General features: G+C 39.2%; 1 protein-coding gene across 1 annotated transcript in view; it reads left to right on the top strand.

The window, feature by feature from the left end:
* The window catches only part of LOC310648908 (sodium channel protein type 5 subunit alpha-like), a gene marked incomplete at its 3' end in the record, with an annotated part of 422,981 nt that overhangs the window by 145,418 nt on the left and 262,484 nt on the right, over positions 1-15,079 (top strand).

Here is a 15,079-nt window from a genome sequence, read left to right as displayed (position 1 = left end):
ACGCACAGTCACTCATGTGCTCGTGACCTCCCGGTTAGACTGCTGCAATGCCCTCTACATGGGGCTGCCCTTGAGGACCACTCGGAGGCTTCAACTGGTGCAGAATGCAGCCGTGCGAGTTGTGATGGGAGCTTCCCGATACTCCCGTGTAACGCCTCTTCTCCGCGAGCTGCATTGGCTTCCGGTTGCCCTCCGGGTGAGATTCAAGGTGCTAGTAATGACCTATAAAGCCCTAAATGCCTTGGGTCCAGATTATCTAAGGGAACACCTGCTACCGGCATCATCTTCCCATCGTCCTGTGCGCCCCCACAGGGGGGGCCTTCTCAGGGTACCACCGGTTAATGAATGCCGGTGGGTTATTCCCAGGGGAAGGGTGTTCTCTGTGGGTGCGCCTGCCCTATGGAACCAACTACCCATGAAACTTAGGACTGCCCCCGACCTTCGCTCATTTTGCCGGGACCTGAAAACTTGGCTCTTTGATCTGTTTGTTCCAGACTGTGGGGTTGTTAATTTAACTGGGTTTTAGATTTACTTTTGGGGCTTGAATTTAATTTAATTGTTTTAATTGATCTTAATTTTTGTATTTCATGGTTTTAACTGCCCTGTAAACCGCCCTGAGTCCTACGGGAATAGGGCGGTATACAAATTCAATCAATAATAATAATAATAATAATGTCATTCCTTAATGTGTTTGATTCTGTTATCCATGGCTATAGAAATTGTTCAATGTTTAAATGAGACACAACTCAAATGAGGAAATTGACCACCATTTATTGGACAGTAAAACAGATCATTTTAGAAGTCTCGCCTTGCTTACTTTGAGTTTTAATTGCAAGAATTCTTCTTAAAAATTTAATAATAATAATTTACTGTTCTTGACTAGTGGGACTGGAATAAAATACTTGTTGGAATAGAACACTTTTGTTTGCAACCCTGTAGATGGTAGGGCTGTGCAATCTCAGATTCCACCAAGTTGTACTCAACTCATGCACCACAGATTGCAATCTGCCCAAATTAGGTAAAATCTCTTGTTTCTGTTGTTCAAAGAAATACTGATGATGGAATTTGTGGATATATTTTTTTATCGTATATGTAGCAGTTCTCTTTGCATGGATACTCCTGTTTCTCTATACATAAAGGCAGAGAAAGAGGGAGGGACAGAGAATGAAAGAAGGGGAGAAGGAATAAAACAACGAAAAGAGGGAAAGATATAAAGAGGGAGGGATGGAGGCAGAATGAGAGATGGGGAGAAAATAAGAGAGGATAGTAAAAGAAAATGCCAGGGAGATAGAGAGAGAGTGAGGGGAAAAGAACTGTGGAGATTTAATAGCACAATCATAAAAGAAGGAAAATTTATTTATTTATTTATTTTATTTATTCAATTTATATAGCTATCAATTTATATAGCTAAATAGCTATTTGAAGTAGGGAAAGTGACCATGTCTAACCTGGTCACCAAAATAAAAATGCTCTTTCTGTTCACTCCTTGGCATCTTTTGACCTGAGTGAGAATAAAAGTGACAAGGAATAAATATATTTATTTATTTATTTATTTATTTATTTATTTATTTATTTATTTATTTATTTTTATTTAATTTAATTTGTATACCGCCCTTCTCCCGAAGGACTCAGGGTGGTGAAACAGGGCAATAAATACTAAAATACAAAATTACAAAAATTAAGAAAAGATTAAACCATAATGCCCAATAAAACAGATAAATACATAAAAACATAACAAAATCCCCAAACCCATGAGACCAGGCCGGCTTGTTCAAACAAGTCGGAAGGAGCGAAGGTCCTTTGGGTGTGGGTGTCGATTCTGCCCCTTCAGTTTCAGCTTTGCCCATCACAGGCATTTCAAATTAATTTTGCACGAATTTGAGAGAACAAGGACATGATAAAGATGTTGGCACTACTTTATTGGAAGATTTCTCTAGAAACTGGATTGCCACATGTAATAATGCATAGATGATGACCCACTTCCCAGGGATAATTAGGCAGCAGCCATTTCCAAAATAGTGCTTGCCAACTCTAAACATAAAATAATATATATTTGCAATGTTGTGTGACCAAGCAACCCCTTAAGATAATTCCTTTACTCTACCTTCCCTGTAACAAGCAAAGAATCCTACAAATTGACAAATCTAGGATGGTCAAATCAGATTCAGATTTCCTAGATGTCAACAGAAAAGCAACAACAATTTCTCTTTTATATAGTCCAATATTCCTGTTACCATTTAGCAGTCCTTTCCCTACTGCTACCTTTATAAATGGAGTACATAAATTACATTCACAGCACGGTTACTGGTGGGACAATACTGGAAGAAGTATAGTTTGCCTACTATAGAAGAATGGGTACTTAAAGTATCGAATCTTGCAGAAATGTCTAAGATTTCTGCTTATTTGAAGGCTCATTCACAAGAAAGATATATTTCAGTTTGGAGAAGATGGATAGATTATATTCAGAATAAATATGGGGCTAAAAAGTTCCACTTAGCTTATGAGTAGATTTTAGAGGGATATTGTTATTGATTTTAGTATTAGTATTGATTATACTTTTGCTTGTTATTATTATTATGTTTTTAATAATTTGAATGTATCTATGTTAAAGGGGAGTTAAAGCACATTATGAATTTGGTTAATTTTATAATGGATAATTTTAGTTAGAATATGATTATTATATCTATAACCCTGTATTCAGCTCTGGGAAGTTGGGGGGGGGAAGGGGGGTGGTTTGGGGTGGGTGGGTTTTGGGGATATGTATTGTAATTTTTTTTTTAAAACTCTTTAATTAAAAAATAAATAAATTACATTCACACAAGTATCTATGGAGGTTCTCCAACATTCTAGGACTCAGACATGTCAAACACAAGGCCTGGGGGCCGGATCCGGCCAGCAAAATGTTTTCATGCGGCCCGCGAAGCCATCCTGGAAACAGTGAGGGAATGGCCCCCACTGCCTTGGCCCTGGCCCAGAGACCCTCCTTCTGCCAGAGACCCTCAGATCTGTCCCACTCCTGCCCAGGCCCCCATAGGCACCCTTGATGTGAACGATGTAGAGCTGGCCACGCCCACCCAGCAGGCCATACGCACTCTAGCCACGCCCACCCAGTAGGCCACACCCACCTGGCCCCCTGAGGGCAACCGCAATGCTGATGCGGCCCTCAATGAAATGGAGTTTGACACCCCTGATCTAGGTCATGGTTGTCCCAAAGGTGCTTTCCCAAAAAGCAACTGGACTTTCTTTCTTTTTCTTTCTTTCTTTGAAGCTTTTGCGAAGAAGCTTCTAGGATGAAGAAGCTCTCCTTCAGTTCTTCAGAAGAAGCTTCTTAGATGAGAAGCGAAGTGTTTTCTCAGAAAAAAACCTCCAGGAAAGTTCAGCTGCCTTTTGGAAAAGCACCTTTGGGACATTCATGCAAGTCATCTCATGACTGGTTTGACTTTGAACATGCAAAATGTCAAGAATAGAGCAAAAGGCCATCCGAGGCCAATGGATCTGAAGGATTACTTGCTATTACCGTCCTTGTTACACATGCACACTTACTGGTCAGCTCCATCCTTCTCTTCAATGTAATCAGTATTCCTACCTGGCTCATAGGCAGTGTGAAACTGCTTTCTACTCAATGAAACCCTTAGTCTGTTTAGACCAGAACTGTCTTTCGGGCATGTAAAGGTAAAGGTGCTAGTCGTTTCCTACTCTAGGGGCCGGTGCTCATCTCCGTTTCAAAGCCGAAGAGCCAGCGCTTGTCTGAGGATGTCTCCGTGGTCATGTGGCCGGCATGACTAGATGCCAAAGGCGCACGGAACGCTGTTACCTTCCCACCGTAGTGGTCCCTATTTTTCTACTTGCATTTTTACGTGCTTTCGAACTGCTAGGTTGGCAGAAGCTGGGGCGAGTAACAGGCGCTCACTCTGCTACGTGGCACTCGGCATTCGACCCGCTAAACTGCCGACCTTCTGATCGACAAGCTCAGCGTCCTAACCCACTGAGCCACCACGTCCCTTTCGGGCATATAGGAAGTGTGAAAGTGCCTCCTATTCAGGATCTATAGAGATTCTCAAACATCCAAATCATGGTTGTCTCAAAGTTGCTTTTTCAAGAGGCAGCTGGACTTTCTTGTTTTTCTTTGAAGATGTTTTGCTTCTCATCCAAGAAGCTTCTTCAGCTCTGACTGGATGGTAGGGAATGGAAGGATTTATATTACTTGTAGATAGATGGTCATTTGCATTCTTGAAGGGAGTCACTGAGGCCACCTGGAGGTTTATCTGTGTCCTTAGGGTCAGCTGAGTGGTGCAAATGAGCTTGGAGCCTTCTTGGAACAGCTGAAAGGACTGGGTTGTAGACTGGAGAATGCAAAGGGCCAACTGTCTGCAAGGAATATAAATGAAACTCTTGATCTGTTTAAACTGCAATTGTCTTCCTGGCTTGTAGGAAGGGTGAAAGTGACCCTTTTTCGATGGTATCCTTGGTCTATTTAGACAAGGATTGTCTTCCTGGCTCGTAGGAAATATGCAACTGCCTCCTACTCAATGAAACTCTTAGTCTATTTAAACCAGGATTGTTTTCCTGACTTGCAGGAAATGTGAAACTGTCCCTTAGTGAAACTCTGTTTAGACCAGGATTGTTGTTAAATTAGTAACACAGATGTTAAGTGAATCTGGCTTCCCCATTGACTTTGCTTGTCAGAAGGTCCCAAAAGGGGTTCACATGATCCCGGGACACTGCAATTGTCATAAATATGAATCAGTTGCTAACCTGATCACGTGACCATGGGGATGCAGCAATGGTTGTAAATGTGAAAAACAGTCATAAGTCACATTTTCAGTGCCTTTGTAACTTTGAACAGTCACTAAATGAATTGTAAATCAAGGACTATCTGTACACTCTTTTGTGAACTTTAACCTTAGTTATCAGCAGATTATTAATCATTCATAGATCTGTCATCAACAAAGTACTTAATCAATTTGTATTACCCTTACTCAGTATGAGGCAGTTTTCTCATCTTCATGTTCACGCAATTACATAATTCCCAACTATTATATCTATGTTAGTTGAAAATAAGAATTTAATAAAATGTAGATCTGACATGTTGACATGGGTAATAATAGATTAAATCTGTGCTCCCTTTCTTCTTAGAGGCCCTAATGCAGTTGGAAAGTTGCATTAGTTTCATTAATGGTTTGTTGTTGAGTTGTTTGAAGAAATGCACAATTGAAGCCCTTTTGGAATATGGTGGTACCTTGGTACTCAACTCTTTGAAACTCATCGAATTTGGTCCTCAACACATTTTGATCCAAAGATTTTGTCCTACTACTCACCGTTTGTTTGATACTCAATGCACAAACTAGAATGTGTTGGCTTCATTGTGATTCACTACATTATTCTTCATGGGAAAGATTTGTTTAGTATTCATTGTTTTTGGTACTTACTGCACCTCCTGGAACGAATTAAAATTGAGTACCACTGAACCAAGTTTTTATAAAATAGGTGGATAGTTCAAGCTCTGCTGAATATCTCCCTGCTAAAAGTTATGAAGGCTCAAAATATTCCCTAGAGACAGTTTTTATTATTATCTTTTTTATATTCCAACTTCTGTGCTGTCTGAGAATCCTTCTGCCGAAATGCCATTTCTATTCCAGCACTATCTTGAGCAGCCAGGCTAAAAGTTTTACTCTCGTGATAAAATAGAAACGTGGTCAGCGAGATGTTGGTTACACAACGAGATAGAAAGTCAGTTCAGAGCACTGTCCTGATTCTGTCATTGAGCAAGGCAGAAAATACAGCTTCCTTTTGAACATCAGTGTTCCTTGAAAATTCACAGAAATGAACCCCCAGTTTGCTACCAGCAAATCCGAAATAAAAGTGAAAATGGGTGTGGCATTTTAGTTCAGATTGATTAAAAAGTAATTTTGAAAATACGTAACATATTTTATAGGTTATAGATGTCTAAAGAACATCTCAGAAATGCTACACACATTCAGCTTGATTGCTCCTTACTCTTTTTCATCAATAAGGAAGCTCAACTCTGTTTGTATGTTCGCTGGTTTATGCACTCTTTTAAAATCCTATCCCATCCCAAGATTCTGGGATATAAAAACCAGTAAAATCATACTTTATGCATAAATTCAAGTAATAAAAATCAGGTCCTGGCCAAATAGCAACCATCATCACAAAACCTATTTGAACGAAATTGCATTTATTATCTTGCAAGGAAAGACCAAGAGGTCCATGTCTATGGAGATTTTCAATCATCCAGGTCATGGTTGTCCCAAAGGGACTTTTCCAAAAGGCAATTTGACTTTCTTGGTGTGTTTTTTTTTGCTTCACATCCAAGAAGATTTTCAATTCTGAACTCAGTGGAAGTTCTAAAATTCTTCAGAACTGAAGAAGCTTCTTGGATGAGAAGTGAAATGTTTTCAAGGGAAAACATTAAAAAAAGTCCAGTTGTCTTTTGGAAAAGCATCTTTGGGATAAGAGGTCCATGTGCACTTGTTTTCCCAGAGTGTCATAGTCAGAGACACATAAAAGGTCTGCTTTGAGATGATGATGTTCTCACCCCTCAAGGGACTGGGACTCAATGCAAGTCCTCCCTTCATGACTACCTAGAACCCATCTGGAGGAGAAAGTCTTAAGGCATCCCAGATCTTGGATACAAAGGGCTTCATAGATTAAAACCAATTCTTTAAATTGGACTTGGAAGCTCCTCTATCACCTCACATTCAAATATATATATATATTGGCAGTTGACTTTCAAAGTATATTAACTACTTGGAGGCATAACAAAGATTAAGTCCTATTATCTTCTATTCTTCTTCATCCAAGACACAAGCAATGCCATTTAGCAATTGAGTAGGAAATCAAACCTGGATGATCTTGCTGGTCCTACTCTCATCTTATTGCATTGAAAATACAGGTACAGGTATTTCTCAATGAGCAACCACAATTGGGACTGGTAAGTTGCTGAAGCTTATATCTGGTGGATTCTGGCCACAGTTGTTTCTTAAGAGGGACAAGTTCTTTTTAATGAGAAGTTTGCATTTCCTACTATTTTAGAAAGTGGATGTATAAAGGAGAGAGATGGTTTTGATACTAATACAAGATGATCCCTGATTATTGTAAGACATGGAACACAAATACACATAAATAAAAAAAAATATTCATTTTTCATCCACAATTGATTTAAATTTTTTTAATGGAAAATCTGTTTTTGGGACAAATAATAAGTGATGTTACTTTATTTCCATCGGTACAGTGCTTAGGAAACTGCCTCTAAAGTTTGTTTTGCACCACAGCTTTCTGCAATTTTTTCTCTCTGTGGGAACAAAACATATGTCCCCACCTGTTGTGACCTGGAGAGTTCCACTTGTCTTTGTAGGAAATTATCCTTGATAGCAATTTAGACTTATGGTGTCTTAACTAAATACTATACAAGGATTGGATTTTTCTATCTATACTATATATGGGAGGGCAGAATGAATATCAAAATGGAATGTTATGATGTTTCAGAAGATTACACATGAAAGAAAAAAATTTGTAAGGATTATCTATCTATATAAACCTCCATAACTGAAAAATTAGAAGTATTGCAGTACATCTTTCAAAACCTAACTGTTAGAGGTAGTTCTTGTGAGGTTTTATTAAAAAAATGTACTTACTAAGCCTCTACGCTGATTTTTTTAAAAGGTTGTTTTTGTAATGATGGCATCGTTCTTTTAATCCTTAAATGCTTAAAAGCTGCTTTACTTGCTGTATTCAGCGTGGCAATGACTATTTGCAAATGTTAGTAACAGATTTGGCTTATGACTCAAGTGATAAAAGTAATGTAAGAGTTGACAAAATGCATGCAGTAAATTTCCTTTGAAAAGAAATGGAGGGGTCACAGTTATACGTTTACAGCCTATTTTATTGACACTCATATGGCTAGTCAATCCAAGAAAGAAGGAAAATATTTATAAAATTCCAATGAGTTCGGGTCAGCTGCATTTTTCTCTAGTTGCACCTACCAACAGCCTTGCTGTAGATAGATTAGGTTGATCAAAAACCATTTCATGAGGTTTGAGCATTTTCTCTACAATATTAGTTCTTCAGAGAATAGGCTAATGATGGAACTAGCAGACTTTTATGTGATTTGCATTACAAAATTCTGTTCCTGGCTTGTACAGTGTTGAGGTTCAAATGAGAAAAAACTCAGTCTTGTAATTTGTCCAGCTGGACCATAAGAAAGGCTGAGCACCAAAGAATTGAGGCCTTTGAACTGTGGTGCTGGAGAAGACTCCTGTGAGTCCCTTGGACTGCAAGGCGATCAAACCGGTCAGTCCTAGAGGAGATCAACCCTGACTGCTCTTTAGAAGGCTAGATCCTGAAGCTAAAACTCAAATACTTTGGCCACCTAATGAGAAGGAAGGACTCACTGGAGAAGAGCCTCATGCTGGGAAAGATTGAGGGCAAGAGAAGAAGGGGACGACAGAGAAGGAGGTGGCTGGATGGAGTCACTGAAGCAGTAGGTGTGAGCTTAAATGGACTCCAGAAGATGGTAGAGGACAGGAAGGCCTAGAGGAACATTGTCCATAGGGTCGCGACGGGTCGGACACGACTTCGCAACTAACAACAACAGTAGTTTGTAGTAGAATAGTTGGCCACTAATTGCAGATTGATGCTTCTCCGTCCCTGCTCCAATCTCTGGTTCCATTAGAGTCACCTTAGCCCATGTGATTTTTTTTTCATATTCTCTATTCCAACTTTAGATTCAGGAGTGTGATCTTGAAAAGGACAATCCAATATGAGTTCTTGCATCTTGCTATTCTTGCAATCCTCCAAGATGGATTCATCTGCCCATTTTTTTTTTAATTTGCTAGATTTGGCAGTCTGGCAACTATATGCCCCCTGGGGTTCTTGTTGCTTTCTGAGCTTGGTGGTCTTCTTGCAGATGTTTCATTAACAATCTAGGGACCATCATCACAGGTAGAAAGGAAGGGGGTGTGTGCTCTTATTTTTTTCACCTTCAAGTTCACAAAAATACTAGAGAATTCCTGAAAACTAGCACTCAGGTAAATCAGCCATCAATAGGCACACAGAGAGAAACAACATCTTCACATCATTCAAACGATACAATCAAATCTCCTCCACACCAGCAGTCTATACCCAGATGAGCACACGTTAATACCAAGATTAACATCAGAGAAGTAAATGATATCCCAATCAAGGAACTACCAATAGGGACAAACAAATTAACTGTAAACAACTGCTTAATTAAGGAATAACCAAGACCAATGACAACTCAAATCACTCACAAATCATCATGTTGCAGGGACTTAGTTTAATCTTTTTTAAATTGGTCTTAATTTTTGTATTAATGTTTTAAAAATTATACCCTGTAAACCGCCCTGAGTCCTTCGGGAAAGGGCGGTATATAAATTCAATAAATTAAATTAAATTAAAATTAAATTAGTATATAAATAGAGACCAAACTCCACTCTATTATAGCATTGATGATGTTACCTAGTTGGGTAATGAAATGTCTGCAGGAAATCAATCAAGCTCAAAGAGCACCATTTCAATCATGAGCTAACAATATTATTTTCTATTAGCACGACATATCCCAAAAGTTAAATAGCAAGAGACTACCAAGGCTGAAGAACAAAATGCAGCCCGTTTCATAATTGCAACAGGAGAAATTCCCAACTGGTCAAAACTTTAGACATTGTGTCTGAAAAGCTTCCCGGTTAATAACTATTCTGGCATCTCTATTCTCATACTTTTCAATCAAAATTCATTAGAAAACTGATCTGACAGATTTTTTATAGTGACCTTAATGCTGTGATCTTCTGTAAGGAAAAAAAATCCTTTAAGACAGTTTTTTCAGTGATTGGGAAGACACTTCCAACATTTTTTTTTCTTTTAACGTATTGTGAGCCATACTCATTATTTTAGTGACAGGTTTTCATGGATTTTTCCACATTTTTATGAGCATTTTGGTAGGTTGAAATTTTTTTCCTTTTTAGTTTTAAACATATTAAGCTTAGCTGCTGTTTGAAAATCAGGCTAATTGCAGAAAAAGAAAAGAACTCACAAGCATGGTGGGTGCCTTACATGCAGAAAAATCTAATTTTCACAAGTTTTTCAAAATTCCTATGGTTGTCTATAATTCCCAGGTTACCATGGATTAACGTTTGTTGGAGCCAAATTGTAAAGGGCTCACTTACAGCATTATAGCTGCAAAGAGCCAGAAATGCATAAGATATTGGATTGATAATATAGGTAGTCCTCAATTTACAACCATTCATTTAGTATCCATTAGAAGTTACAATGGCAGAGAAAAAAGTACCTAAAGTCCATTTTTCACACTTATGATCTTTGTAGCATCCCCATGATCAATTCATCAAAATTCAGACGCTTGACAACTGACTCATATTTGTGACAGTTGCAGTGTCCCGGGATCGTCTGATCACCTTTTGTGAACTTCTGACAAATGAAGTCAATGGGAAAGCCAGATTCACTTAACAGCTGGGTTGCTAACTGAACAACCGCAGTGATTCACTTAACAACTGTGTCAAGAAGGATCATAAAATGGGACAAGACTCACTTAACAACTGTCTTGCTTAGCAATGGAAATGTTGGTCTCCGTCCAAGCAAAATGGTTAATTGCAGTGAATTAAATTCATATTTCTATTATTCACCTTCTTCCTTTATGCTCCGCAACAAACTTTCAGAAAATCAGATTTTTCTCCCCAAAATTGCCACTTTGGACTCTGCTTTAAAGAATATAAGAGTTGTGCATGACAATGAATTATGAAAAACATAAGCTAGATAAATCAGCCCTGGCTTTGAGAAAAAAATGTCATTCTCCATCACATAGTCAGACTTGGATGTTTATCAAATGTATATTGAATGTGTGTCCACTCACAAGAAGTGATTCTGGGTGGCATAAAGTGATTAATAATAATATTGAATAATAATGACTTTTAATGCTAATTTTATATGTTGTTTATTTATTGATTATATTGTATATCACCCAGAGGGAAATGGGTGGTTTAGAAATATATAAATGTGTGTGTTTGTGTGTGTGTAAAATAAACATTTTAAAAAACAGGTTAAAATAGATTTTTAAAAATCTATTAAATCTATTAAATCAATTAAAAATAAAATAAATAAATTCAGTATTTACCCTGAACACTGAATTGTGGAATCCTGTCCATCCAGAATTGCAAATCTTAATGTTTCTAGGATCTGACTGGAAAAAGAATTGGAAAGAAATTCCAAAATGCCATTTTCTTACCTTTTATTTTCTTTGAAATAGGTCAGGAATGCAAGGCAAAATTGATTAATAGATATAAGTAGCCACTAAGCCTGTGGACTTTCCTTAGCAAAGAAATTCATCTGAGAAAGCAGGGTAATCTACCTTGGTATAGCAGAGTCCTATGTACAGCCATTTTCGTTCTGAAGACCATTATTTATTTTATTTATTTATTTAAAGCAGGTCTGGGCCATCTTAATTAGTTCCTTGGGTTTAATGGATGTGGCTTCTGCAGATATGAAGAAACTACTTTTAACAATCAGAGCCGGTCAGAAGATGCCCCTTTGAAGAACAAAAAAAATAAAAATAAGAAAATCAGGGTTGTACTGTTTTCTATGGCCATAATTTCAAACTGTTTTGTCTAGGCTGTTGTTGTTAGCTGCGAAGTCGTGTCCGACCCATCGCGACCCTATGGACAACATTCCTCCAGGCCTTCCTGTCCTCCACCATCTTCTGGAGTCCATCTAAGCTCATGCCTACTGCTTCAATGACTCCATCCAGCCACCTCATTCTCTGTCGTCCCCTTCTTCTATTGCCCTCAATCTTTCCCAGCATGAGGCTCTTCTCCAGTGAGTCCTTCCTTCTCATTAGGTGGCCAAAGGATTTGAGTTTCCGCTTCAGGATCTGGCCTTCTAAAGAGCAGTCAGGATTGATCTCCTCTAGGACTGATCGGTTTGATCGCCTTGCAGTCCAAGGGACTCGCAGGAGTCTTCTCCAGCACCATAGTTCAAAGGCCTCAATTCTTTGGCGCTCAGCCTTTCTTATGGTCCAGCTTTCACTGCCATACATTGCAACTGGGAAGACCATAGCCTTGACTATACGCACTTTTGTTGACAGGGTGATGTCTCTGCTTTTTAGTGTGCTGTCTAGATTTGCCATGGCTTTCCTCCCAAGGAGCAAGCGTCTTTTAATTTCTTGGCTACAGTCCCCATCTGCAGTGATCTTGGAGCCCAGGAAAATAAAATCTGTCACTACCTCCATTTCTTCCCCATCTATTTGCCAGGAATTGAGAGGGCCAGATGCCATGATCTTGGTTTTCTTAATGTTAAGTTTCAACCCAAGTTTTGCACTCTCCTGCTTCACCCGCAACAAGAGGCTCTTTAGTTCTTCTTCACTTTCTGCCATTAGAGTGGTATCATCTGCGTATCTTAGGTTGTTGATATTTCTTCCGGCAATCTTAATTCCAACTTTTGAATCATCTAGCCCTGCCTTTCGTATGATGTGCTCTGCATATAAGTTAAATAGGCAGGGCGAAAGTATACAGCCTTGCCGGGCTCCTTTCCCAATTTTGAACCAATCAGTGGTTCCGTGTCCAGTTCTCACTGTTGCTTCTTGACCCGCATATAAGTTTTTCAAGAGACAAATAAGATGGTCTGGTACTCCCATCTCTTTAAGAACTTGCCACAGTTTGTTATGATCCACACAATCAAAGGCTTTAGCATAGTCAATGAAGCAGAAGTAGATGTTTTTCTGGAACTCCCTAGCTTTCTCCATGATCCAGCGTATGTTGGCAATTTGATCTCTAGTTCCTCTGCCTCTTCGAAATCCTGCCTGTACTTCTGGTAGTTCTCGATCCACATACTGCTGAAGTCTAGCTTGTAGGATTTTAAGCATGACTTTACTAGCATGAGAAATGAGTGCAATGGTGCGATAGTTTGAACATTCTTTGGCACTGCCCTTCTTTGGAATTGGGATGTAAACTGATCTTTTCCAATCCTGTGGCCACTGTTGAGTTTTCCAAATTTGCTGGCAGATTGAGTGTAGCACTTTTACTGCACTGTCTTTTAAGATTTTGAACAGCTCAGCTGGAATACTGTCACCTCCACTAGCTTTGTTGTTGCTCAGCTTTCCTAAGGCCCACTTCACTTCACATTCTAGGATGTCTGGCTCGAGGTCAGTGACCACCTCATTGTGATTATCTGGGACGTTAAGCTCATTCTTGTATAGTTCTTCTGTGTAATTTTGCCACCTCTTCTTAATCTCTTCTGCCTCTGTTAGGTCCCTGCCATTTTGGTCCTTTATCATGCCCATTTTTGCATTAAACGTTCCCTTCATCTCTCCAATTTTCTTGAAAAGATCTCTGGTCCTTCCTATTCTATTGTTTTCTTCTATTTCTTTGCACTGTTCATTTAAGAAGGCATTCTTATCTCTTCTAGCTATTCTCTGGAATTCTGCATTCAATTGGGCATATCTATGTTTTTCTCCCTTGCCTTTCGCTTCCCTCCTTTCCTCAGCTATTTGCAAAGCTTCCTCAGACAGCCATTTTGCTTTCTTGCATTTCTTTTTCTTTGGGATGGTTTTGGTTGCTACCTGTTGTACAATGTCGCGAACCTCTGTCCATAGTTCTTCAGGCACTCTGTCTATCAGATCTAATTCCTTAAATCTATTTGTCACCTCTACTGTATATTCAACAGGGATATGATTTAATTCATACCTGAGTGGCCTAGTGCTTTTCCCTACTTTCTTCAGTTTAAGCCTAAACTTTGCAAGGAGAAGCTCATGGTCTGAGCCACAGTCAGCTCCTGGTCTTGTTTTTACTGACTGTATGGAGCTTCTCCATCTTTGGCTGCAGAGCATATAGTCAATCTGATTTCTGTGTTGACCGTCTGGTGATGTCCATGTGTAGAGCCGTCTCTTGGGTTGTTGGAAAAGAGTGTTTGCTATGACCATCGTATTCTCTTGACAAAATTCTATCAGCCTGTGCCCTGCTTTATTTTGTACTCCAAGGCCAAACTTGCCTGTTATTCCGGTTATCTTTTGGCTTCCTACTTTAGCATTCCAATCCCCCATGATGATAAGGACATCATTTTTGGGTGTTAGTTCTATAAGGTGCTGTAGGGCTTCATAGAACCGGTCAATTTCATCCTCTTCAGCACTGGTGGTTGGGGCATAGACTTGGACTACTGTGATATTGAATGGTTTGCCTTGGATTCGAACTGAGATCATTCTGTCATTTTGAGGATTGTATCCTAGTATTGCTTTTCCTACTCTTTTATTGACTATGAAGGCTACTCCATTTTGTCTAGGCTAGGTACTTGAAATATTTCATTGGTAGTGGCAGTGGTTAGGGATCTCTTTTGCTCTGTAAGGAAAAAATGCAGTTTCTTTAAGGCAGGGGTCTTCAGACTTGGCCCTTTTATAACTTGAGAACTTCAACTCCCAGAATTCCTCAGCCAGCATGCCTGGCTGAGGGATTCTGGAAGTTGAAGTCCACAAGTCATAAAAGCGCCAAGTTTGAAGACCCCTGTTTTAAGGAATTGCAGACAGATTCTATGTTCTTGTCCCACATGCTTTGAGGTGCTGTATTGCCTTTGAATCTGAAACATTGCACAGCCATACTATCTATAAATTTAAAAGTGAGAAATGTTTGCGATGGGTGTCTGTCAGGGAATTGTGCAGCAGGTGTCCCAAATGGAGTCAGAGGCACTGACAGGAACTTGTAGTTTTTGAATATTTTACATCAATATTTACAGTAAACTAAATAGTCAGGCAAACAGGAGCATCATGAGGTAAATCAATTTACAGCAGAAGCATCATGAGGTAAATCATGAGGGCACACACAAAAGAAAAAGGGTGGGAAAAAAGGGAAACTCCCTCTCCACACCCACAGCAACCAATCACAGTGCAGATTGCCTCATGCGGGAACCAGCCCTCTCCAATCAATCAACTCTAACTGTGTGTTCTGGCTCACTGCACAACTCTAACTACTAAATTTAAATATCTTAATGGTGTCTTATATATAGTCGCTTAATTCATGTATGTGTAATTCATATGGTGGCTGCTTCC

Source organism: Vipera ursinii, assembly GCF_947247035.1.
Source record: "Vipera ursinii genome assembly, chromosome: Z".
In the NCBI taxonomy this organism is placed as follows: domain Eukaryota; kingdom Metazoa; phylum Chordata; class Lepidosauria; order Squamata; family Viperidae; genus Vipera; species Vipera ursinii.
The sequence above is the reverse complement of the archived record's forward strand: the minus strand, read 5'-3'. Positions and strand labels throughout refer to the sequence as shown.